The 25089-nt window shown below is 33.7% G+C and overlaps 1 long non-coding RNA gene across 1 annotated transcript in view; it reads left to right on the top strand.

The window, feature by feature from the left end:
* Nucleotides 1-25089, top strand: part of LOC144370128 (uncharacterized) — a 71139-nt gene that overhangs the window by 28291 nt on the left and 17759 nt on the right. Inside the window, exon 2 of the long non-coding RNA XR_013430068.1 lies at nt 2546-2617. This is a non-coding gene — a long non-coding RNA (uncharacterized LOC144370128). The remainder of the gene's footprint in view (nt 1-2545; nt 2618-25089) is intronic.

The following is a 25089-nucleotide window of genomic DNA, read 5'->3' as shown; positions in this document are numbered from 1 at the left end:
TTTGCCTAGATTGTGCCTTCTGCAAGGTCGCTTTCTACCTCATCCATGGATTTCATAATGAGTAGAATAAAAACGACTTCTTTTCTACTGAGGGATGAATAAAGAAATCTGGTTAGCAAACCACTTGAACAAACAGCATTGTTATTTACATTCTGCCCAGTGATTCACAGGGTCATTAAGTTGCAAGGACAGAAGAAGTAACAATGGAAAACATACAGTGCCTTCGCATGAAAATGCTTTAAAATGTCTCAGGAATCCAATAAACACACCCTAGGCTCTAAGATCATATATATGATAGACTAATTCCTAGACATAGGGGATCAGAATGTTGGTGACTAGTGCTGTCTTTACACTTCTGGAAGTAAATTCATCTTCTTATTGGTGTCTCAAACTTTCAATATCATATATTCCAATAAAGAATCAAGAAAGTTCACTTTTCCAATCTGAATGCTTCATCAATTGTGTTATCAAAAGAATATCATAATGTGTATTCTTAAAAAACCTTTTTCGTTAAGACTACATTTTTTCCTAATGAATATGGAAATTTTGGAAACAAATGTTATCATACAGTTCCAAAATTCAATGCAATCTGAAATGGACAACTCTGTGCATAATATACATTCAATACCTACAGGTGTCTGCTCTAAGCTTGTAGCTCATAGTTTTTTTGGAGGGCAGGTCACAGAGCATTTATGTATTGTTTTTCTACAGTTGAATGTCAGAAGTCCAACTTCATCACTTTTTTTTTCCGCTAAGAAATCAGAATAGGAGACTTTTTCTCTGAGTATCTCAAAAATAAGATATTGTTGTTTCCATATGTCAAAACAAATTAGAAGTGTATACCTGGAGAAACGCAATGAAACTTAAGGTTAAAGCTTGTAGCAGGACTTCTTATTTTAGTACAAAAAGCATCATCCGTAAGAGAGTGATTACTCATAGCAACTATTCCCTGTGATGTGTTTGAAGTTGTGCATGGTGGAAAATTATATTACTGAACCACAAGTCCTTATTCTGATTCCCCTATTAACAGCACAGCTAGTAGCCTTCAGATCTCTACATTCTCCCAACTATCTTTTGAGATATCTTTCATCCCACTACAAAGAACAGATAAAGCAAGAGAAGAAACATTTTCCACAGGCTTTAATTGGAAAAGCTCCAGATTTCAAGAAGGAAGTGAGGAGGGCTCTTTTCAACTGAATCCACTTTTTGTTTGTTTCCAAGATAACTCTTCTCCACCAGCCCTCCCCAAAGCTGGCTCTGCGAACTAGAAATTTTCAATACTTTGATGGTATAATGTAGTTTTACACCGACATCAGTACCTTCCTTCAAACAAAGACTTATGTACTTGTTCTGTTGCATTTAAAAGAATACAGATTGCCTAATATATTTTTATTGTGAATATGAGTTGTTTTGTCTCAGAAATCCTGAAAACTCCTGGTTTTTCTTCCCTCTGGTACTCCATGATTTCCTCCCACCTGGAGTTCTCTGAGAGAACTTCTCTGGATCTGTTCTCATAAGGGAATATCCTCAAACTTTTGGTATTTCCTGAGCCCCAATCCTCAAATGCCACAGTGTATTATTCATTGTTAAGTGATAGCTAATTAATTTGGTAAAAATAATTGCTATTCACAGTGACATTCAGCAGTGCATTCAAGTGTGACCTTCTGCAAAACAAACATGATTTTTATTGTAGGATATTGAACAAAATTGAATGAATAGAATCTAATGGGGACAGTTATAAGCACTAGAAAAGATGAGAACTGTTTTTTTGTTTGTTTGTTTAATATTTCTCATAGAAAATCACTCAGTTAATGAAATCCATTTACCACAGTACTGGTATATTCACAATCTCCTATAAAATAAAATTTCTCTTGCAGAAAATATCTCAATGTAACATTTAATCTACTCACCAGTAGCTCCAAAATCAGGATATAGTAGAATTGTGAATAATCATTTATTATAAATTTGTATTCGGGAAGAAGAAAAGGTTTTCCAAGATGAAGAGACATGTGGCAAAGAATTAATTAACATATCGAGAGTCTTACATATTGAGACAAATGAGTTGTTGAGTATTGAGTATTGAGTTGTTGGGTTGTATCAAACCTGGTTAGTGTCCTGAAGAGTAATCTAGTAGACAGAAGTTATTTACATCTGAACTGCACAAAAATCTACAAGTGACATGTCCGCTCACCTAGTCTGAGCCCTTTAATCAAGACACTTAACAGTCTTATAGTCACAAGTAATCTATAACAATTTTTCATGGTTACATTAAAAAGGTCAGTCTCATTATATTGGACCTGATTATTTACTTAGGTGCAGCCAGAGTGTTAAGCATGGTATCCTCTTTGTGTTTACTCTGTAACTCTGAAGGCCAGAGAATTAATTTTACTCTAGAAAATTTCCTAAGAGTTTTAGGTTGCTTCTTCAACAGCCATTATTATTTGCTCTTCTATCTCAAGTTCACAAAACCCAGCATAAGACATTCTTTCCCATTAGCCTTCATCTACAGTATCTGCATATTTTCTTGAATTTCTTTCTTTTTCAGATTCACAAAATTACCCGTGGTTCCTAACTTGTTGCAAAGTATCCCCAGTGGCATCTCTAAAATGAGGACCATGTAAGTCAGTTACAAAGCCTGTTTTCTTAGATATTCTACAGGTTCTGTGTGTAAAATTAACTTCTTTTTATTTAAAATGGGGTTCACATATCTTGTTAAATGTGAATCACTTTCAAATATAACTCTCCAGCTATGACCTCATTTGCACACTTGCTTCATCCTATTATACATTGGTGAAAAGAAAACAGATTCTCTTATCATTTATGCAAATAACATGTTGCATGGAAATTAAGGTAACTGAATAAAAGCATTTGTTCCTAAAATCTGGAGGAGAAGGCTCAAGGATAATTGGATATCATTAAAATTATTTCATTTATTTTATAAAAGCAAAATCTAGTAATGTAAGGTTAAAAGCTCCTAACAACTCAATACTCAATTAGGAGGAAAGGAACAAGGTTTATTCAGTTATGCGTGGTAGTAAGTCATTGAAAATAAAACAGCACTATTTTGAGCAAATAACCTCAGCATTAGTTCATTCAGTTCTGTTTAATTAATTATGTTAAGCTCAATCAGGGGTCAGAAGTCTTCCATCATTAAGCACGTCGGCTTCAGAACAAGATGAGCCCTAGAATCCTAACACAATCCACTAGGACAATCAGAAAGATGTTTAAATGATGTCAGCTTTGAGACTGGCACTCAAGAACCATTCTTCTATGAACAAATAGCTGCTATAGTTATTTTCATGAGGTTCTGAGATTGTGCCTCTTTGTTAAAAACAAAAAGCCCAGCCTATCACTAAGGGCGGGTCCTTCTTGCAAGCATCAGAGGGAAGCAGAATTTTTTTGAGAATGAGACTGAATATACATATATATTTTGAATAATTTCAGGGCCTAATCTTGGAAAGAATTAGCAAATGAGATATGGCTATTTGATTAAAATAGGATCAATACTGGTTATTTAATCAAAGTGTCATAACATATTTAAAAATAAAACACAAGATATCTTATTTCATTGTAAGGAATGGTGGCTCTTTCATACCAAGGAAACTTTAAAAAAAATAATCCAAACATTTAAAAGTCAACACAAAGTAAAGAATATAATTCTCAGGAGATTTGGACACTTTGTTACCTGTACAGAGTATACAGAGGTAAACAATAATAATTCAGTACCTTTTAAGATTTTCAAGCTAATTTTTCATTTTAATGAATAACTTAATTTAAATTAATCATCATTTTAAAGAGAAAATGAAATTCTGTTTTTGTATAAATATTTGGTATTAAAGATTTCAGGAGACCTTTTTTCACATTATTAAAGAATACAGTTTTTAATATTAAGTCAATCAAATTGAGAAAATGTCAAAACTTTAACACATTTCCTAGTTTCTCTTTTGATTTAGATATTATAAGGGAAAACAAAGTCAATTCCCTTCCTTCATACTCTTTAAAACTTGAAATGCTCAAACTTCATCCAACAAAATGGTCTTACGTATTCTAGAACAAACTGATACCTTTGTTTAAGATCAACCTGTTTGCTGAAAATCAAACACATGCAATGACCTGAAAACATCTTCTCAGGTTATAATGTTCTGTCAGTATTACTCTAAGTCTCAAATACCCACATTAATGATCATTTTATTATCAGTGACTGATATTTCACAGACAAAAAAAAAACTAAGAGGAAAGTATGCAAAACTTTAATACACAAGCATTTTAGTAGCCAGAAGAGCTGATAATTTTCCAGAAGATAATGTAAAGCAACCTTTATATACATTCTTAAAATGATAAAAACTGAATACATTTGTTAACAAGTATAATATTATGTATAATAAAAGAGGAAAACATAAAACTTACTTTGCTTAATAATCCAATGTTTTTCTAATCATACAATTTTAAGATATCTAAAGGGAAAAATCATGTACAAATCTTTATAACCTATATATTTTGTGAAATAAAGGCACTAGGAATAAGATTTGATGGCTTTCATTGCTTCTTCCAAATCTTACGTTCTTTAAGTCTTGGAATTTACTAGAGCAAATGCCAGTATAGTGCCTATTGAAGAAGAGAATTTGTATTCTATTGTTGATACTTTAGAAAATGTCAGGTGGTAACAATAGCATAAAAGTAAGCTTAGCAAGAGGCTTTCTATAGTTAAATATAAACACTGATTAAAAAGTTAATGATTAAATTTACAAAGGAGCATGTCATATGGAACATATGGGCAGAATTTTGGTGTACAATCACTCCAAAAAATTATCATTGCATTAAGCTGTACTTCATTTATACCAATGTATATTCTTAAACTATTTTCATTTTTAGAATGCTGTTAAGACTGTGCTGAACTAAGGAAAAATAACCTCAGTTAAAATACTTTATATTGAGAAGAGTAAAAGTAAAGTTATCCTAAGCAAAAAGTTAAATTCTGTCCAACTAAAAATATTTTCTTATATCTTCTCAATCATACTTAGTCTGAAAGTAGTTTAGATATAAAGAATTAAGGGAGAAGAACATATAAAAGCTTTTTCGTTAGATCTAATTTAATTTAATGCTCCTGATGCTACAAAAATGTTAGAAATGGAATTTGGGTTTATTGCAATAGAAATATTATTCAAACATGCACTTAATAAGCAACTATCTGTACCTACAAATATATACACTTTATGCCTAAACTCATCTATTCTTCTACAAATAGTAAATCACTACAAGGAAATGAATGAATTAATGTAATCTTTTTTATGTTCTCTAAATCTTTTTTATATGGGAAGATATTTCTAAGACTTTTCCCTTACTCACTGTTATAGTCGCTGATTTTCCCATAACGCTTTTGGTATTTCTCACTCTGCTAGATTACTGACAGGAAACAGCTGAGTCCAGAAGCTTGTGGTTTAGGAGGGAGAAGATTCTTACTCTAATTGCTTCTCTTTGAATCTTGGTAGGATGTCTATAACCTTCTAGTAATTAATTTCTTAGTATTTTTTCTTTTTTAGAAATTTTTCAACTGATTTTCTCCAAGGGACAAGATATAATTACTTCCCATTTTCCTGATTGTTTTCTGCATATTTCTATTTTCTTAGTATTTACTATATTCACATCACAATTTGGCTTTATTGGCCCTTTTTGAGAAATCGGTTTCTCTTTTTTGGTCACTTTTGCAAAATGAAAATTACATAATAAACACAATCCTATGGTCCTTATAGCTTCTTTGAAAGCAAAATGAAGGATCAAAATCCAAATGTGACAAAACTAATCAGGGAAAGGAAGAATCTAAACATGCAGAATTTAGAATGAGAGTAAGATACCAACAATCAGAAATGAAAAGCAGTAAGAAAGAGTCACAGATGGAGTTAGGTCCCAAAAGGTCCAAGTAAGGTGTATTTTAGTTAATTTTGAGTGTTGTACAGGTCAAAAAGAAGAAGATAAGGAAAAAAACAGGTCTCTGTGGAGACCACTACAGCTTCAGATGGAAAGAGAGGTGTCTCACTGTCAAATCACCTACTCATAGATAAGGTACATTCTCAAAGGGAAGGCTGATTTTTTTGTTTATTTTCAGATGTTCTATTGTGATGTATGCAGAACCTAGATCATTAATAAGGTTTTGACTTGACACTCCTTTTATGCTATTACCAATGAGCCCTAAGGTCATGGTAAGATTTCCTGAGAACAACATATAAGCAAAGGAGCACACAGGGTCCCCTGCTTCCATGGTCCTTCTATAGGGAAGCATGATTTTATTCTTTTGTTTGGATGGTGATGTAGAGAACTCAAGTTGAAGTTACTTATCTCTTTAATAAAATTTTAAGATGAAAAATTTTAAAAATAAGAAAAAATACTTATCTCTACCCTATTTCGGATAGTTACAAGTCAGCCTAAGAGTGGATGGAGATATCCAATTGTCTAGGTAACCTAGACAATTCTGGCTTAACATGTAATACAGAAAAATTGTGGTAGCTCAAGCTAGAGCATTTGGGTAGCAGCCTGTCCAACAGCAAGGGTCTCACTGTATTTCTTTGAACTGGTCTGGTTCAGCCAAACTACTGTGCCAGGCATCTGGGAGAGAAGGAGGCATCTGCTCATTAGAGTTCAGTGTGTACGTCTCTCCCCAGTTACCAATAAATCCAAGTACAGGAAATATTTCTAAATGGTAATATACCGTTCTACACTTGAAAATGACAAAAGATTAATTTTATAGGAAAAATACAGAATTCTAATCAAGAAGTTACTTTGAGCACAACTTTTTTGAGGGCAATTTTTCATCCTCAATTGCTCTGGCCCTTTGTCAAAAGTCAATTGATCATATTATGTAGATTATTTCTGGACTCTATTCTGCGCCATTGATCTATGTCTATTGCATTGGAAGTAGTTTTGAGGTTAATTTAAGGGAAAATGGACAGAACAAAGATATTTGTTTTGTTATAAAAATTCAGAAAACATTTTATATTTCAATGAATATTGAAGAATGAGTAAAACTCATTGAAGACCACCTAAGTTTTAACAAACTCATTGTTATTTTTTATGTTATATAGAATGCCACTGAGTTTAAACTCAGGTTAAAACTTATAGTCATGAATTCCAGCCAAATATATAAAGAAAATATATACCATAGTTCATTTTAATTTCTAGAGGAGAAAGTTTAATATATAAAAATGTATCTTTCAAAAGATGAGACACATATAGTTTTAATTTTCAAAAAGTAAGTAATCCGGTCGTATTTTCAATTATGCTTTATCTAAAATAAACTAACTTTAAATCATGCTTTATATTTTATATTAGATCTAACAGGTTCATAACCTAAAAGTTAAAATTAACTATAAAATACCTAGATGAAAAACCAGGAAAATTGAGATCTTGGATAGGGTGATTCTACCTTAAGTATACATCCAGATATATGGCTGTAGGGGAAAATAAGATAAACTAGGGCTTTATCAAAACTGATAATTTCTCTTTAAAAGTATACTCTCATGAAAATGAAAAAAGAAAAAGTCACTACCAGGAGAAAATACTTGCAAAATATATATGCATTCCTCAATACTCTCTTATCTAGAATACTTAAAGAATACATCCAATATGATGATAAGAAACCAATTTCTAAAATGGGCAAAAGATTTGGACACCCACCTAAGAAGTTATATGAACATCAGTTATTCATATAAATGATATTCAACATCATTGTATTTTTAGAAAAATACAAGTTTAAATTAAAATGAGATACCATTAAAATGGCCAAAATAAACAAACAACAGACAAAAAATAAGGTGGACATACCAAGTCTTAGTAAGAATATTCAACAACTTCTAATGAGTACATAAATTGATACAACCACTCTGAAAGATTTGACAGCTTTTTAAAAGTTCAATGTGCACTTACTATATAATCCAGCCATTGAACCCTGGGATATATATTGTAAATAAAGGTAAGGATATATTCATAGAGAGACTTATACACAAATGTTCCTAAAATGCTTTATATACAATAGTCCAAAACTGAAAACAGTTTCAAATGTCTATCACAGATGAATAGATATAAAACAGCAGCATGTCAATTTATTGAAAACATTTAGTAATTAAAAAGAATTGATTAAAGAATTAAAAGAAATTATTGTGTGTGATAAACACAACAATAGAGACAGATCTCAAATCAATTATGCCAAATCGAAATGTCAGATAAAACAAGAGTACATATTTGAAGTCTATTTGCAAAAAATTATTTAAAATGCAAAATGATCCCAGTGAGTAATAGATCAGTGGTTGCCTGGGGACACAGGCTGGGGATGAGTCAGAGAAGAGAGAAATTATGAATGAGCCTGAAGAAACCTCTGTGGGTGATGGACACATTCATTATGTTGATCTGGGGGTGGTTTTCCAGGTATATTCATATGCCAACCTCCACCAAATTGTGCATTTTAAATATATACACTTTAGAACAGTGTGATCTCAGCAGAGTAGAAGAAAAAGACACTGTCAAAACTTTGCTTGTTGCAGTAGTTTTTGGATCCCTTATTACTTTTCTTTTAGCAATATGCTTTATAAGTTCCTGCATTTCCTACACGGCTTGATAGTTGATGATTTTTTTCCTCATTTGTTACTGTGGTAAAATACACATAATATAAATTTACCATCTTGATAATTTAGCATGCACAGTTCAGTGGTATTAAACACATTCTCAGTGTTGTCAAACCCTCATCAGATCCATCTGCATAACTCTTTTCTTCTTGTGTAACTGAAACTTGTCTTCATTGAACAACCCTTTCTTCTCTATACCCCCTGGCTACCACCATTCGACTCTCTTTCTCTATGATTTTGACTATTATATACCTTATGTAATATGGTATATAGTTAGTTTGATGTTTAGTTTTAGTTTGATATAGTCACATTTGTCAACATATATAAGGTATATAATACATAATTATATTTATTATGTATTTTGTACATAATATATCACATAATAGTCATTTGTTTGTGACTAGAATTTCCTTCCTTTTTAAGGCTAAATGATGTTCCATTAAATGCATATGCAAAATGCTTATTGTAGTTTTGATTTTAATTTCCCCAATGATATATCATATTGAACTTTTATCACATATTTATTGACCATTTTTATTTCTTATCTTGAGAAGTACCTATTCAGATAATTTGTCTATTTTTTAATCGAATTACTTGTTTCCTGGTCAAGGTTTTTGAGTTCTTTTTATATTCTGGATGTTAACCCTCTGTCAACTGAATAGTTGGTAAATATTTTCTCTTAGACTGTAAGCTTGCATATTTACTCATTTGATTATTTCCCTTGCTATGCTTTTTAGTTTGATGTTTGGTTTTAGTTTGATGTAATTACATTTGTGAGTATGATAGTAATATTGTACTTATATAATCAAATGTCTTATGGTAGAGACACATGCAGCAAAGGTCATGATATCTCTAATTTACTCTCATCATACTTTCAAGTATCTTGGGGGGATAAAATAGAACAAGACAGAACAAACACAACACAGTGTTAACAATTAGCCAATCTTGCTGAAGTATGTGTGGGTTTTTTTGGTCCCAAAATGAATGCAACATTTGCATAGATTTAAAAATTTTCAAAGAGTGAATATGATTAAAGTACAATAATAAAATTCTGATGAACTTTGAAACAATTATTTTTAGATTTGTTAATTAAAAAACACACTGTGGGCAACTCTTATATCAGAGTATTTCAATGGTTTCAGTGTCACTGTTGTTTTCATTATTATATCATGAAATCTATTCGATCTTCATGAGAATTTGCATGGTATCTGTTTAAAAATAAATCTAAATTATAAGAAATATAAAATTAAACTAATGCATACAATTATAAACATTGTGTTTAGATGGCTATAAATAAACTTAGCAAGACTATTTGTCATAGAATACATTTCACAGGACAAAAGATATTATTTGACAAAATAGAAGACCCAGACATTGCATTGAGCTAAATGATACAAGTATATGATGCTTCTCTCCAACTAGTTTAGGTTAAGGAATCCAGGCAGTATTAATAATTCACAAAACAAATGTAGTATATGACAGTTTAGTTTTATTATCTAAAAAGGCCTATATTTACAATGATGTGGCTAATTATCCATAAAGGGTATTGTAAGTATATCCTGAATTTAGCTTAAACATAATTCAGGAAAGCTTAAGGAACTGTAGCCCTCTGTTACCTCTTGCAAGAACCATCTCTACTCTTTGTTCATAAAAACCACATGAAGAAAGAATCCAATGTTTCAGATGCTGCTTCTCCTACTTCTGGTAGCCAAGTTTTATGAGTGAATAGTTATGAGAAATGGTGACTAATGCATTATAAATGAAGCTTAAAGTTCAGCCTCATAGTAGGAATTACAATTTAATTTGTAGCTCTAGGAGGTGATAAAAAAAATTTCCGATTGAATTTTTTTCTGATCCCTAGTAGCAATGAAAAAAATGTATTTCCCACGGTAAAATGGATATTCCAAAGAAGGTCTCAGAAAATTTTACATGATCTTTTTTTCCTATTTTTAATAATAAGTAAAAATTGTGTTTAGATGACTATAAATAAACTTAGTGGGATACTCAGTGGAATAACAAAAATATAGTGTTCCATGTTTTCTTCTGCCCTTTCCTTTGCGAAGCAGATATCACGCTTTAAAAGACAACAAGGGAGAAAAAAAAATAAGATTTTTAAGAGAAGAAGAAATAGAACAAAGATGTAATATACACATGAAATTAAGTTTGAGAAATAGTCCATGCACAAGATAAATTGAAGAAATAAAATGTAAAACAAATTGAATTCATTGGATGAATTTGCTCCCAGTAAATTGGCAGCATTACAAAAAAAAAAAGCACTTTGAGATAATGGTTGAGTTTAAAGCCAAAACACAGAAAACACTGGCAATTTTGTTTCATTATGTACATTCAACAAAATAATTACATTTTCTCCATTAATTCAAATATTCATTTCTACCATACTTTTCTTTCTATGTTACACATCAAATTGAGAGATTGAGAAATTGAGAAATTGAGACATTTTGTGTGTTTTTTTTAATTTTGTTTTCTTCTTGCTAGTGTCAGATAATTGATCACACAAAGAAGAGCAGAATAAAATGTTTTGAAGATAATCAAAAGAACACCAATATTTCATTTTATCCATGCTTAAGGAAGGGGATCTAAATTCAGAATTATCTTTAAAATTTTATAATGCTTCTTCAATCTGCCTAGGCAGGGTAGAGAATGAAGAAGGTGAACAAGGACTTGTGACATTTTGAGAGGGAGAAATAGTATTTGCACAAGAGCAAAGGAAGTAATTCTGAATTACAGAGCTGAGAAAAATTATTATGCCCCAAATCTCTGATTGGTATCTTTAAGGATATATATATATATTGTTTTGACCTTCATGAAAAGGTTTTCCCTGTTGTTATTCAATGTAATTAGAAAATCCCATGACATGAAGAAAAAAATTAAATATTACATTTAAAGCATATGAAGTTATCAGTGCCACCTCTGGTTCATTCTGTATCAATAAATCTGAAATATCATATCTACAATGTTGTATCTTTTAAACAGAAGTCATCTTAACTATTTTGATTAAAGATGGATACTGCTAACTCAAGATTAATTAAGAGATGATTAATTAAGAGATCATGTGTATATTAAAAATACAAATTATAATCCACCTAATCATTTCAAAGTTAAATTTATGAAGAAAATTTAAGCAGTATTTATTTTTTAAAGGCTCCATAATAATTCTTATAAATGTCTAGCTTTATTTACATTATTAGATGAATTCTATCATGACTCCTAAAAGCAATAGGTACATACTCAAAAATAGTCTTAACCACTCAGCATTTTCACATAAGAACCATCATGAAAATTTCAAGTCATATAAATATATTTGGATAAAATACACACTTATGTCTCATGTAGAAAATAAGAAAATGACGAAAGTGGTATATGGCCTATCTCTTCAAATAAAAGAGAATATTTTTCTGATTCATTAAAAAAGGAAAGTACATACCCAAAAATGTATTGTCTAGAATTTAAGCTACTAATGATATTATAACACTTCTTTCTCAGTGTTCCTCTTGGTTTAAACATCCACTACTCAATGTTCTCAGGTTTACATCTCAGACAATTGTCAATATATTACAAATGCATAAGTTTTAACACTCTAAATTAAGGTTTGATACACTGCCACCTGGTGATAATTTGAAGTAAGTTCAAGTCTTTTGGGAAATGTATGTATGTGGAGCTGAAAACCCAAGACCACTGTTACTTGAATGTTGGTCAAGAGGTTATTTATTTTTTATACTCATTTATCTTGATGGAAAGCAAGCTGGTTTTATGTAGGAGAGAGTAATATACAGTATTTTGGATATCTTTTCCACTTACGTTGTGATGACCTTGGGAACGTTATTTGACATCTTTAACTAAACCTTTGTAAAGAGAGAAAATACATGATTATCTCAAAGAGTTGTTTTACAAAACAAATATATTAAGGATGAATTGCTGATCAGAGTACATGGTTTGTCATAACCCTATTAGTAATCTCAGTTATTTTTCAATGCCATTTTGTAAGTGATTTTATGACCAAAGTCAAATATATTTTCTCTAAAATGCAGTGAAGATGTTTTTGCTTCTTTAGCAAAAAAGATAAAGTAGATGGCTTCTAGTTCCAGAAATGGCATTTATATTTACTGTTTCAAATAAAAATGCATGAAAATTCTAGGCTTTGATAATATGCCTATCATTTAACAATTTTGTAGTTCAATAAAAGTCTACTCTGGAGTCAAATTCCAATGCATATTTTCCACTAGACAGCTGTGATGTGGTCTTTTTAATTTTTTAATACATAAACTGTACATCTACTATGTTCCATACTAGTACATAGTAGATGTTCAGTAAATATTTGTAAGATCTGAGTAGCATTTTGAAACATACTGTAGTGAGTTCAAAGAACATTAAGTCCATCTTAAAATTCAGTAACTGGAATTTTCATCATTAAATAAATGAAACAAATATAAATTAGTAAAGGATTCAGCCATGAATACAGCTAAGTAGAGTATAAGTCAGAAATACATGAAAACTGCAAGATTTATGAACAAAGAAATGATTTTGATCAGACAGACTAGAGAAAGTATTCAGCGGTGAAATTGTAATACGAAAATAAAGAACAGAATTATATTTCTGTACTAGACATTTTCCCCCCTAGTAATTTTTAAGGTTCATTTGACAAAAGTGGGGAAGAAAGAAACAAATTTGCATAAGCTCAATTAATTACTTCTTAAAAATTCAGAACAGATGCAGTTGAATCTGAGTAGATTTCCAGTTCCAAAATGGCCTTTCTTTTTCAGGAAAACAATACTCAGGAAGTTTTCATTATAAACTTCTGCTCAATTCTTCTATATCTCCTTTGGAAAGGATATTCAAATCTTGGATGGTCAAGAGAAGATGCATTTTTATTGAAGAGAGGGACAGCTTTTTTGCATCTTTATGCCAGTGCTATAAAATAAAGAACCAAAAGCAGCCTGAAATCTCCTCTTTTTCTACCATATTTATGAAAAGACAAATGCCCCTGAGTCAACTGATCTGGCTGTAAATGGATTTTGATGCTGGAGAAAGGCCAGCAGACAAGGAGACAGATGAGGAAAGACTCTAAAGATGTCAGTGAAATTCTCACTATGGCCAAAAAATATCAAGTAGCTGTCGGAGCACATCTTGATTGATGTTATTGAAACCTAGTTGGGTCAATATAAATTGCTTTGAGGTCACAGTGTGGCTCCCAGTTCTACAGTTCTGCTCTTGGACTGATGTGCTATAAATTGTATCTAAGTTGAACTTTACTAATTCTTCTTATATGTTCTGTGATCTATAGTGCAAAATTGCTCCTGAAGGAGACACACCAACAAGTAGCATGATATGTAGCATTTTCAGCAGCACCTTCCACAAAGCAGTGGCAAACAGGTAGAGAATAATCCATCCTATGCTCTAGAGAACATGGTTTTGTTAAGAACCCAAATTAGTTATCACCAGAACACGGCCAAGTCAGTAGAAGATACCTATTAGGGAATCTCCGTTATGTCTATAAAATGCACAAAGTCGCTGTGAGAATTGAAATATATAAATATGCATCTATCATAATTTTCTGCTTATCCTTAATTATAGCAGAAGGAAATATAATGACAAGGAAGGAAATACAAGGGAACAATATGAGAAAAAGCAAAGACAAAATGATAGGCAGAGCTCTTCTAGGCACTACTGAGAACATTCCCTAAGGATCAACAGATTTGAAAAATGAAGGAAGAAAAGGTTTATGCTTCTCTCATTCATTCCTATAACAGACCTTCATTGTCAAATTTGTGCTAGGCAGGCATCATTGTAGTCCTTAGCAATAGAATAGGAAGCACAACCAAAGAGCATACATTCTAATAAGAACTGATAAAATATTTTAAAATTTCAGGATAGAAAGGACAATTTCATAAAGGGAGACACACCAACAAAAAGAATAGGGTTATGTGTCCAAATGTGATGTGAGGGAGGGCTACTTACATGGTAGAATGAAGGAACACCTTTCTAAGGAGTTAACATTTGTGTTCAGGTCTGAACAATAGCTGGCACCCGTCCTGTGAGAACCCCAGGAGGGGACCATTTCAAGCCAAGAAAAGCAGCAGGTGCGAAGCCATTGCTGCAGCAGTTCCAGGCTTTCCAGGAGTCTCCAGTCAGAGCCAAACCATATGTGTTGTGTGATTAAGACCAAGAGGTAAAAACAGAGTATGTCCAACCTTGAAGGTTCTTCAAAGTTTAGCTTTCACGCTAAGTAAAATGGGAAACAATACCTAAGGATGGGCTAAGATGATTCACGTCATAAAGCTTGAAAAAATAATTTTTTAAATGAATTCCAAAGGACCCCAAATGGCAACTTAAAAGGTTTAGGACTTATCTATGAATAATGAGCATCTGCGGGAAGAACGAGGAGTTCCACAAGTAGAACCTTGAGAAGAAGGATGGGAAATAGAGAGACTGCAGGAAGACAGAACAAATAAAAACCTTCTTATTGGGTGTGTCTGTGTCCTGGCAAATGAGGGTCTTCATAGTTGGACCCCATCCTAACCTACATGTCATCTGGAATATTCACCAAATATCTGTGTCTCACTGAAACCCTTCCTTCAACTACGAAAACTCTTCATGACTCCTCTTTTTCACCTGTGAAATTTTGTCTCCTCCTTTAAGACTGAGCCCAACTGTGAGCTTTATGTGAAGTCTTTGCTTATTCCTCAAAACTTAGAGTTGAGGACTTTCTGTGTGCACCTACGTTCTTTGAATATATCTGTTATGTCAGTTTCACACTGCACTGTATTATTGGATTTATGTTTTTCCCCATAGATTTTTACTCTTCAAACAGCAAAGGAAACATATTCTCAATAAAACCATTAGTACCTGGTACCATGTATCCTCCCCAGGAGGACCTTAGAAATTGGCTGCTAGATGAATTACCAAATGTCAAGGGATAAGTTGAGATGACAGACAGGAGCAAACTGCTCTTCCCTTATGTAACTGTACTGTGTGATTTTGTGTGTGGTAGGTAGATTTTGGCCAATAAGAGCCAATAAGAGCCATTTTCTTGATTGGGTTGTTGCCCAGCCTAATAATCTGCAAGTCTGTAATTCTTATTTGAAGTTTACTTTAAACCATTAGAAGAAAGTCACATCATGAAATTATAGCTCCATGTTTTATATCAAACTCTTTAAAATATGTGCAAGCATGCATAATATTAAATCCATGTGATGAATTATTTGGGATGAGTTAGTTAAGTTGTAAACAATGGATGATAGTGTTAGTGTAGAAAAATGAAGAATATTACCTCTTTCTAGGATTAACAGGATTATTTTGGAAGGAAGAATTATAAGATGGCCTCAAGATTTCCACCCTATGATATTCATGTCAACCTTTAAATATGAGCTAGACTCATGAATAGAATATATCCCTCTTGATTATATTGCATTATGTGGCAAGGGATTTTTCAAATATAAATGTCTTCATTAATTGGTTTTGTGTTGAGCTAAAGGGAGACTCTGATGGTTGGGTCTGACTCAAATCAACTAAGCTCCTTAACAGAGGATCCGCCAGTCAAAATGGAAGTAACAGAGGCTTATCTGCTGCCCTCAAAGAAGCAAATCTGCCACTGGTAGTGGGTAGAGCCACATAGCAGAGAGCCATGGGCAGCCATGAAAATCTGAAGATCTCAGTGCTGTAACTACAAGGAACTGTTACTACCATCAAATAGTGATACCCATAGAAGAACTCAAGACTTGGCTGATACTACAATCCCAATCTATACTCTGATTATTGTTTTGTGAGAAACCCAGAAGATGTGCCTAGATTTCTAACCCATGAAAAAGTAAGTTGTTGTAAACAGCTGAGTTTATTATTGAGTTTATGATTTGCTATGCACCCATAGAAACTATTGCAATCATGGTTTTGAACAAGCCAATTTGGGATATAGTGGCAAAATAGCATTATCAAACAATGAAGCCCTTTTAGCAATAGCTATGAGAATACTCTCTATACATATCTAGAGTTGGAAGAAATCATATTAATAACATTAGAATATTTTTTCCCTAGCCTGCTCATTTTACAATTTCAGGAATTGGATCTCAAGGATAGTAAGTGATTTTCTTTCAGATCACCTAGCTGTGATCTGGAGTCAAGGAACAGACTTTCATGGCAGATGACATCATAGTTATGAAAGTGTAGGCAGCCAGGGAACCAAACAGAAGGATACTTGATGTCAGGAAGAAACTACAACAGAGTCTGCACCAAAACTGCTGCAATTTAGATTGGAATGAGACTCCAAAAGAACTAATAACAATATGTTAAAAACCCATGGTTGTGTAAAACACAGATTTTTTCACTAGAACTATAATATAAACTGTAAATGTCATCATGTTAGAACCAGGGCACAAGTTCAGTGAGAGGTTAAGTACTGAATTGAATGATGATAAGCCAATGGACTTTGGTAGGGATTACATCAATCCTCCTGCCTAAGATGACTTTAGCCTCTAAGAGTAGAGCAGGGCAGAACAAATCAGACAAGAGTCTCAGTGGTAAGATTAAGGAGCTGTAAGACCAGAGAGGGATCCATTGCACATTTTCTCCTCCATTATGTCTTTGGCAAGGGGAAAAATTACCTGCCTATGAAGGAACAACACTTTTACATTAATAAGTTACTCATTCTTTTTAACTTCCTCTCTACTTCTGGAATTTTATCTTATGTTTTTATTTAATAAAGTGGGTGGGTATGAGGTAAAGGCTCATCTAACTAACACTAATTAGAACACTGTGTGGTCTTCACAATGCCTGTGATATTCTTTGCCCAGGATCATTGACAATTTATGACTCATTTCTCTGGGGGTGATTGCTTTGATCTCACTGGGTGAAAGATTAAAGAGGTCTCTGATTTTATTTGGAGCTAAAATTAAACTTTGTTTTTATGTCTAATTTACAAAAGGATTTTTGTGTGTGTGTCATGGGGTCTTTAGATAGGAGGTGAGATTTTCCTGGATTTCTAAATCACCTTTTAAATCACCTGCATCCTGCCTATCTCAGTAAAGTTTTGCATTTTCAACACACTCTAAATGATTCCAAATGAACCCCCAATAACAGGAGCTACATTCTCACTTGTCTTAGTGCCTGTGTATACCATTAAGGATAGATAACCTGGATGTAGATTAAGTTGCGTTGCTTGACACTGATGCGTGTTCTCCCTGACCCAAACCCTGACAAAGAATACTTTTCATTCTCATCACCCCAGGACTTTTTGTTGCATAGTCTTGCAACCTTTTTCCCCTGGCCAAGTGAAGTGATTTTGTTTTCTCTCCTACCTTTTGTTGATACCTTATTGGAAAATAATAAATGCTAGAAGAACATTTGTCAAATGAATAAATAAGTAAAAGGAACCAAGAATGAATGAGATATTAATACAACTTGCTGGAACGATACATTTCCATGGAGGAATTGGTCCTGGGAAGCATTGGAGCATAGTTGGGCCAAAATACTGTACCCTTGCCATGGGACTGATGCTCTTTGACCTCTAGCTAATGATGTCCAACACAATTGCTGCATGTATGTTACATTGTACCGCCTTTCGCCAACAGTCTTTGGCATAAAATAGGCATTGTATTTATAGGCAGGACATTTTCTAATGGCAACTCAATGATGACAATTATTTTTTCCCTTCTTTTCAGATATATCTGTGACTATTTGCTACTTAGAATTTTCTCTAGCCAAGATAAGTCTCTAATAGTTTTTCAAAGCAAAAGGGACCTTGCCCAGTTGCTTACTTCTACTTGGGTTTCACACATTTGGGCAACTTATTTTAATTACAAGTTTAGAGGTCATTTCATACACAGATGGCCTTGCCAGGATGACCTAAAAGTCCTTTATAAATGGTCATAGCCAGAATGGTGCCCTGCATTTAATAGCCCTGCTTCCAAAAATAAAATCCTCGACCTAACACTCCAGTTATCATATATGGGTCTCTGATCTGCCTTCCTTGATAAAATCCCACATTTTCACTTTAGTTGCTTTGATCATAAAGTGCTTCTCTTTGCAGCATTTGTTCTAAAGAGAACAAATCTTCTCTAGCAGCTCAGGGTTGGGATTTCATTTTGCTTCCCTGAAAACATAAACTGAAAAGCCTCCAACTTCACTGAGAACTCAACAATGGTCAGGGATTATGGAGTAAACTGTGGCTAAAACTAGCTAACTGAATTGTGAGTTTGGTGTACAGTTTGTACCATCCCCTTCTTCCCACCTAACCATCAGGTACAGTTTGGGTCTTAGCTAATGGGCAGTAGCCCATAGGCAGAAACCACACATTTTTAATGGGGAGTGTATCTTGGTCCGACCTCTAAAAAAGAAATGGACTAGGTTGTCAAGATCCATTTAGCATGGTTGGTTCTCAAATCCCAGAGCAAGATGCAGAGTCAGTTGATAACTGGAGTAATAACCAAGGACACTGAATAGAACCTCAGTTAGATTAACTTAGAACATTCAGAAAGATTACAGCTTTGTAGTATCTCACTAATAGCCTCAAAAATGAACACAGAAGAGCCAAACTAAGGATGTCCTAATAAACCATCCTATTTATTTTTTAAAATTATTTTTAGTTATATATGACAGTAGAATCAATTTTGACATATTTTTTACAAACATGGAGTACATCTTATTCTTATTAGGATCCCAGTCTTGTGGATGTATCTGATGTAGAGATTCACTGTAGTGTATTCATAGATGGACACATAGATTATGTCCGATTTTTAGTTTTTGTCAACTCAGACACTGCAAAGTCAGAACTCAAGCCCAATTCTCCTGATCCATAAGATGAGTAATGAATCTGACCTTATCTTCCTATGTACGTTATATGAATGTATCACAGTGAACCTCACCTTTATGTATATCCACAAGGCATTAATTAAAAAAGAACTGTAAGTAAATAACAAAAAAATCAGTCAAATAGAGGGGAAAAGGACAAAGGGAGAGGAGAGAAGAAGAGGTACTGGGGACTCAATTAGAGCAAATTATATTCCGTGCTTTTATAGTTATGTCAAAATGAATTCTGATATTACGCATAACTAAAAATAACTAATAAAAATGGGAAAATAAGATAAATTCGTTATTATATACATCAGCAAATACGAAAAAAGGAAACCAAAATATATACTATACAAATACTGAAGATAGTGTTCTGTAATAAGTACTCTCCTAAGTATCAAGGGCACAGATGAGAAGAGCAAAGTTTTCTTACTAAAACTCACAGACTTATAGAAAGAGAAGTAAACAATTACAGTACAATGGGATAATGCATCAAAAAGTTGCTGAGTGAACTCAGACAACCACATGTACATGAAAGTTTGAATCAAGGAGTTGGCACAAGTTGACACTTAAGGATTATCAGATAAAAGGAAAATGTGGTCACTTAAAATTTAAAAAGTCATAGTAGAGTTAGACCAGAAGGAAAATTCCTTATTTCAATCATGAATATCTACTCAAATCTGTACCAACTTTTTATAAAACCCAAGAATCTAGGGTGATTGTCATGACACTATGTTGCACTTCATCTGGAGGATATAACAAATAAGCAAATAACAAACAACAAACAAAAAAAAATCCCAACTATATAGATTTGAAAAGGAAGAAAAAGTTTTTCATTATTAGGTGACAACAGTTTTCATCTTAGAAAATTGTTTGAAACAAATAAGAGTAATTTGACCAAAAAAATACATATGTGATTTACTTAAGAATATTACCCAGTGGATTTGAGAGTCAAAATAAAGGAAAGAACCTAGAAAGAGCTCATGTTTTGCATCTTACAAATGCGGTTAACCTAATTAAGTGGGTACTGGGTCAAGAACACATTTGGGGCAGGTGGAAGACAGAGGCTGAGCCTGCTTTGGGATCTGCTGTGTTAAGGTGGACTAGCATTCAGGAAGATTCCATTGATGTGTTAATAAGGATTGGGTGGGCTGTCCTGCAATAATAGGCCCCAAATCTTTGTGGCTTACACCAAACAAGATTCTCATTCTCACAAAATCCAGTGCAATTTGTAAAGGTAGCAACCTTTCTTTTTTTGCAGCTATGCTGTCTGAGAACAGGGAAAGAAAAAAATTGGAACACGATGTCAGATATTTTTAAGACCAAGGCCATCTTCTATCACCTTCACCCACTAGCCAAAGCTCATTTAAATGACCCAAATTAACTATAAGAAAGGAGAAGAAATGGAAGGACTCTTCCATAATTCCAGGAAGAAAGAATAATGTAGGAAAGACAGAACAGTTTTTCTTCCAAAAGAGGACTGAAAGAAAGAAAAGTTTTGAGCTTAGCGATGACATTTTCATTAAATGTACCTGCTAGATACTTAATAAGGTTCTAAATTTGAGCTCCAGTTTCTTCTCCAGGAAAATAAGTATAATAATATCTGTGTTATCTACTTTAAAAAGATATTATAATAAAATTGAATGATTATATGGAAGAATTAAGCTCTAAAGCAGTCCATGAAACAAGGAAAACACTTATTTTATTTGCATTTTAAAATTTGCATGTTTTACCGTATGCTCGGGAAATACAGGAACACACAGAAGGGTCTGCAACTGCTCTCTGCTCCTGCTGGACACTCGCTTCCTGTGCAGTACATTTCATAAATGAAAGAGAGAGAGAGAGAGAGAGTGTGTGTGTGTGTGTGTGTGTGTGTGTTTATCTTTGTATTAGTTCATCATATTTCCAGAATTAAGGAAAACAGAAAATGCCAGACAACCTCATCTTCTACTTCGTTTAGCCCAGGAGTTGGGAACATTTTCCATAAAAGACCAGATAGTACATATTTTAGAATTGTGCACTGGGAAGTGACCAGCGAAGACACAACTATTCAGTTCTGACAATGTAGCACAAATTAGCCAATGATCATAGGAATGTGCACGACTGGGTGCCAGTAAAACTGTACTTACAAATGCAGGTGGATGCTGTCCTGTGAGACACCACAAAAGAGTCAATTGTGACACATTTTTACAAAGATGAAGTATATCTTTTTCTAATTAGGATCCCAGTCTTGTGGATGGAGATGAGGTTAGGTTCACTATTTTTTTTTAATATTTTTTTAGTTGTAAATTGACACAGTATCTTTTAAAATTTATTTATTTTTCTGTGATGCTGAGATTCAACCCAGTGCCTCACATATCCTAGGAAGGCACTCTATCACTGAGCCGCAACCCCAGCAACCCCCCCAAGAACTATTCCTATATTCACAAGAAAGGAGTTACATATGGTATACATAGTGCTCAAAGGTACTTTTTTAGTCCCTCAAAATCCTTGGGTCTAACCCCTAAAATAATCAATACCCTTCACTAGTACTGAGTGAATAGAAAAGTTCTGTCTTATGCCAAGATAGGAGCTGCAATTTATGAATTACTGTATATGAGGACTACAGAAACATTTTTTAATAAGGAAAAACTTCATAGATGTGATTACATAGTCAAGATCAAACAAATCTGGGTGATGGAAAATAGAGTAAGTACCTCAAATGTTAAACAATGTTGAATGAAAAATTAGAAATGTTGAGCCCCTGAGTGAAGCTTAGGAAATAAGTCCATTCTCAAAACTATGTGTTTTAGTTGAGAAATCCTCAGAAAAGGAACCCTGAAATAACATAAACTAATAAAGCAACACTATTTGGAATTTCTGATGCTCAGAAACGAATTAACAGATTGGTTGTCATTGTTCTCATCTATATTTTCTGTAAAACACCCAACTGTCAAAATATGTATTTATGTAAGGACTTCATATCTACTATATCTGTTATGGACGTTCTTCTTTCCACTTTTATATTTTACATCACACATTTACACAATCTTCTGTTGCTTTTGGAATGATTTAGTAGCCTTCAAAATAGTAAATTCTCTACCAGTTACAATATGAAAAAACATAAAACTTAGCCTTGACAGAAAAGAAAAAAAAAAAGGTGGATGTTGCTGAAGATGCCTGTATTATCTTTGAAACAGTTGCTAGGGAAGGTCTTGCTTTAAAGACAACGTATTGGGTTGGGGAAAGAAAAAAAATCTCTGTAGTTGCACTAGCAGATGCTGTCCTTTCTGGCAAACAGGTTAACACAATGGAAGCTAATTATTTTGTTGGGTCCGAGGCCACTCACAGTAAAATGACAGCCTGTGATACAGGAGGAACCTCTTTTCACCTCTCTGCTCTGTCCACAGGTGCTATGTGATGTGAGCCTCTTCTTATTAAGCAATTAAATCCACAAAGGCTTCATAACTCTTTAGCCTTACCAATGCTAGAATTGTATGTGGGACTGAGCTTTGCATATACTGTCTCATTTTCTCACCTTTCATTATTGTCTTCTTTATACAGCTGCTTAATTATACTCAACCTCTTGACAATTGGAAATCTGGAATATCACCCACTAATTACATTTGTTGAAGTTCAAAATCAGACCCCTGACAGCGAGGCATCTGCAAACTTTACGTGGGCATGATATAAGTTCAGAAGCCCTCTTATTCCCACCTCATTTTCAACTTACTTTAAAATTTGAGGAAGTTTTCCTGTAATACAATTTACAGATTTTGAGTTCTGAAACTTAATGTAACCCCATGATACTGTACCCTTACATTTGTTATATTTTACCAACCGTGTGCAAGACCAATGTCAGAGACAATGAAACAAACTGGAAGGAGCCATCTAGTGTGATTAAAAGGCACTCTACATGAAGTATGGATGATAAGGATTGTAACTGAACTGTAAACAATTGCTATGAGGGTGTCAAAGAATGAAGAGTAATGAATTAATCTAGTTATTAATGTATAAAATAATATAAAATCAAGACTGAGAAAATATTTTCACTGCAAAATATTCTTGCAATTCCTCGTCATTGTCTACTCAATTACCTGCTTCTAAAGCCAGGAATTGCCTTTTTTATGATGAACAAGCCTAGGACTTAGAATGAAAGGACATGGATTCAAGCCATGCCCTCCCAATTTACTAGCTGTATGACTTTGGACAAATGGTTTAATCTTTCTAAATCTCAATTTCTTTATAAAAATGGCAGACTGTTGTTCTTACTTCTCTCACTGTCCGATGGTGAGACCAAATAGTATTGATAAAGTAAGTGGTCTGTGTGCCCGAATAACTCTTCACAAATGTGAGGTGTTTCTTATAGTTATTTCAATGGCACGGATCCTGTTTTTACAGCACATCCCTCTACTAAAGAATCCACCCCAGGATCACTCAATGTCTCTTTGGATTTCCTTTAATCTGGGATTATTTCCCCCAGCTTTTCTCTTTTATTGCACTGAAATTTTTAAAGAATACAGGCCATTTCCTTAGAGAATATCCCTTACTAAGGGATTGTCTGATGTTTCTCTTGACCTAAGTTTATGCACTTTTAGCTGGAATACTGTATACGTTATATCTCTTCCTACCAAATCGTAACAGGAGACCGGCAATGTCAGTTTATCTCATTGTTGGTGATTAAGTGTCTGCCATTCATATTCCTCCCTTCCAAAGTGGTTGCTTTTCCTTTTGTGATTAATAAGTTAAGTGGGATGAGATTAAAGAGACCACATATGTATCTTTGTAAACAGGTTGTTCATGGTTAACATCGATTGATGATTTTTACCTGAGTTGATTATCATGATGGTTATAACACCATCTAATTCTGTAATTCCTATTAGTTGTGTTCAATAACATCCTATTGTACAAAAGATCTTTGTCTTTTCTTCTTTTTATTCATTTAATCTTTTTTTATCATTATGGACTTACAGATTCCTATAAAATTCTGTGGATCATAATTCAGTAATGCTTCAGTTTAATTTTGTCTGTTGTCTAATCTGACTCAAGTCCTTCCAACCTGATCCCTTTGTGTTATTAGCCAGCCCCTCCTTGCTTTCTGGAACAAAAATATGCTAAAGTGTTTGAGGAACCTTTTATACAATGGCATGGGTAAATTTTTAGATAAACAGATGACGGTAAATAGAAGATAGATAAATAGATAGATAGATTCAATATAGGTTAATACATGCATTCATAGACTTGTGCAGGGGCTCAGACCCAGGAAACAGATTTGGGATCAATGCAGGTACAAGAAAATGCAAGATGCTGTTAGGATAGTAGGCATGCTATATTCAGAGGGGGCAACAGCTAGTTTCCAGCACCAGCTTCAACCCTAGCTATTTCCATTTAGCCCCCTGAGTCCTTTCCATTAGCCTTTTTTGTATGTAAGCCAGTGTGGGAGGCCAACCTCCAGCGTGATTTGAGTTACCTCCCTGGCTGGGTGAGAGGCGCTTAGACACAGTGTGTCAGAGCTATTCCCCACCCTTTCCCAAGTCCGAGGGATTGTCTGTGCAGAGGTGTGCCTAACCACTGACCTGAAGACCCAGTCGCCACCCCTGACCTTGGGATGCTGCCCCCCTTAACCTTCATTGGATGGGTTTTCCCTGGAATTTTTTGTTCCCCAATAAAAGCCTGACGTGTTCTCTCTCTCGCTAGT

This window comes from Ictidomys tridecemlineatus, chromosome 13, assembly GCF_052094955.1.
Source record: "Ictidomys tridecemlineatus isolate mIctTri1 chromosome 13, mIctTri1.hap1, whole genome shotgun sequence".
Lineage (NCBI taxonomy): Eukaryota > Metazoa > Chordata > Mammalia > Rodentia > Sciuridae > Ictidomys > Ictidomys tridecemlineatus.
Note: the sequence above shows the minus strand (reverse complement) of the source record. Positions and strands in the feature narration are given on the sequence as shown.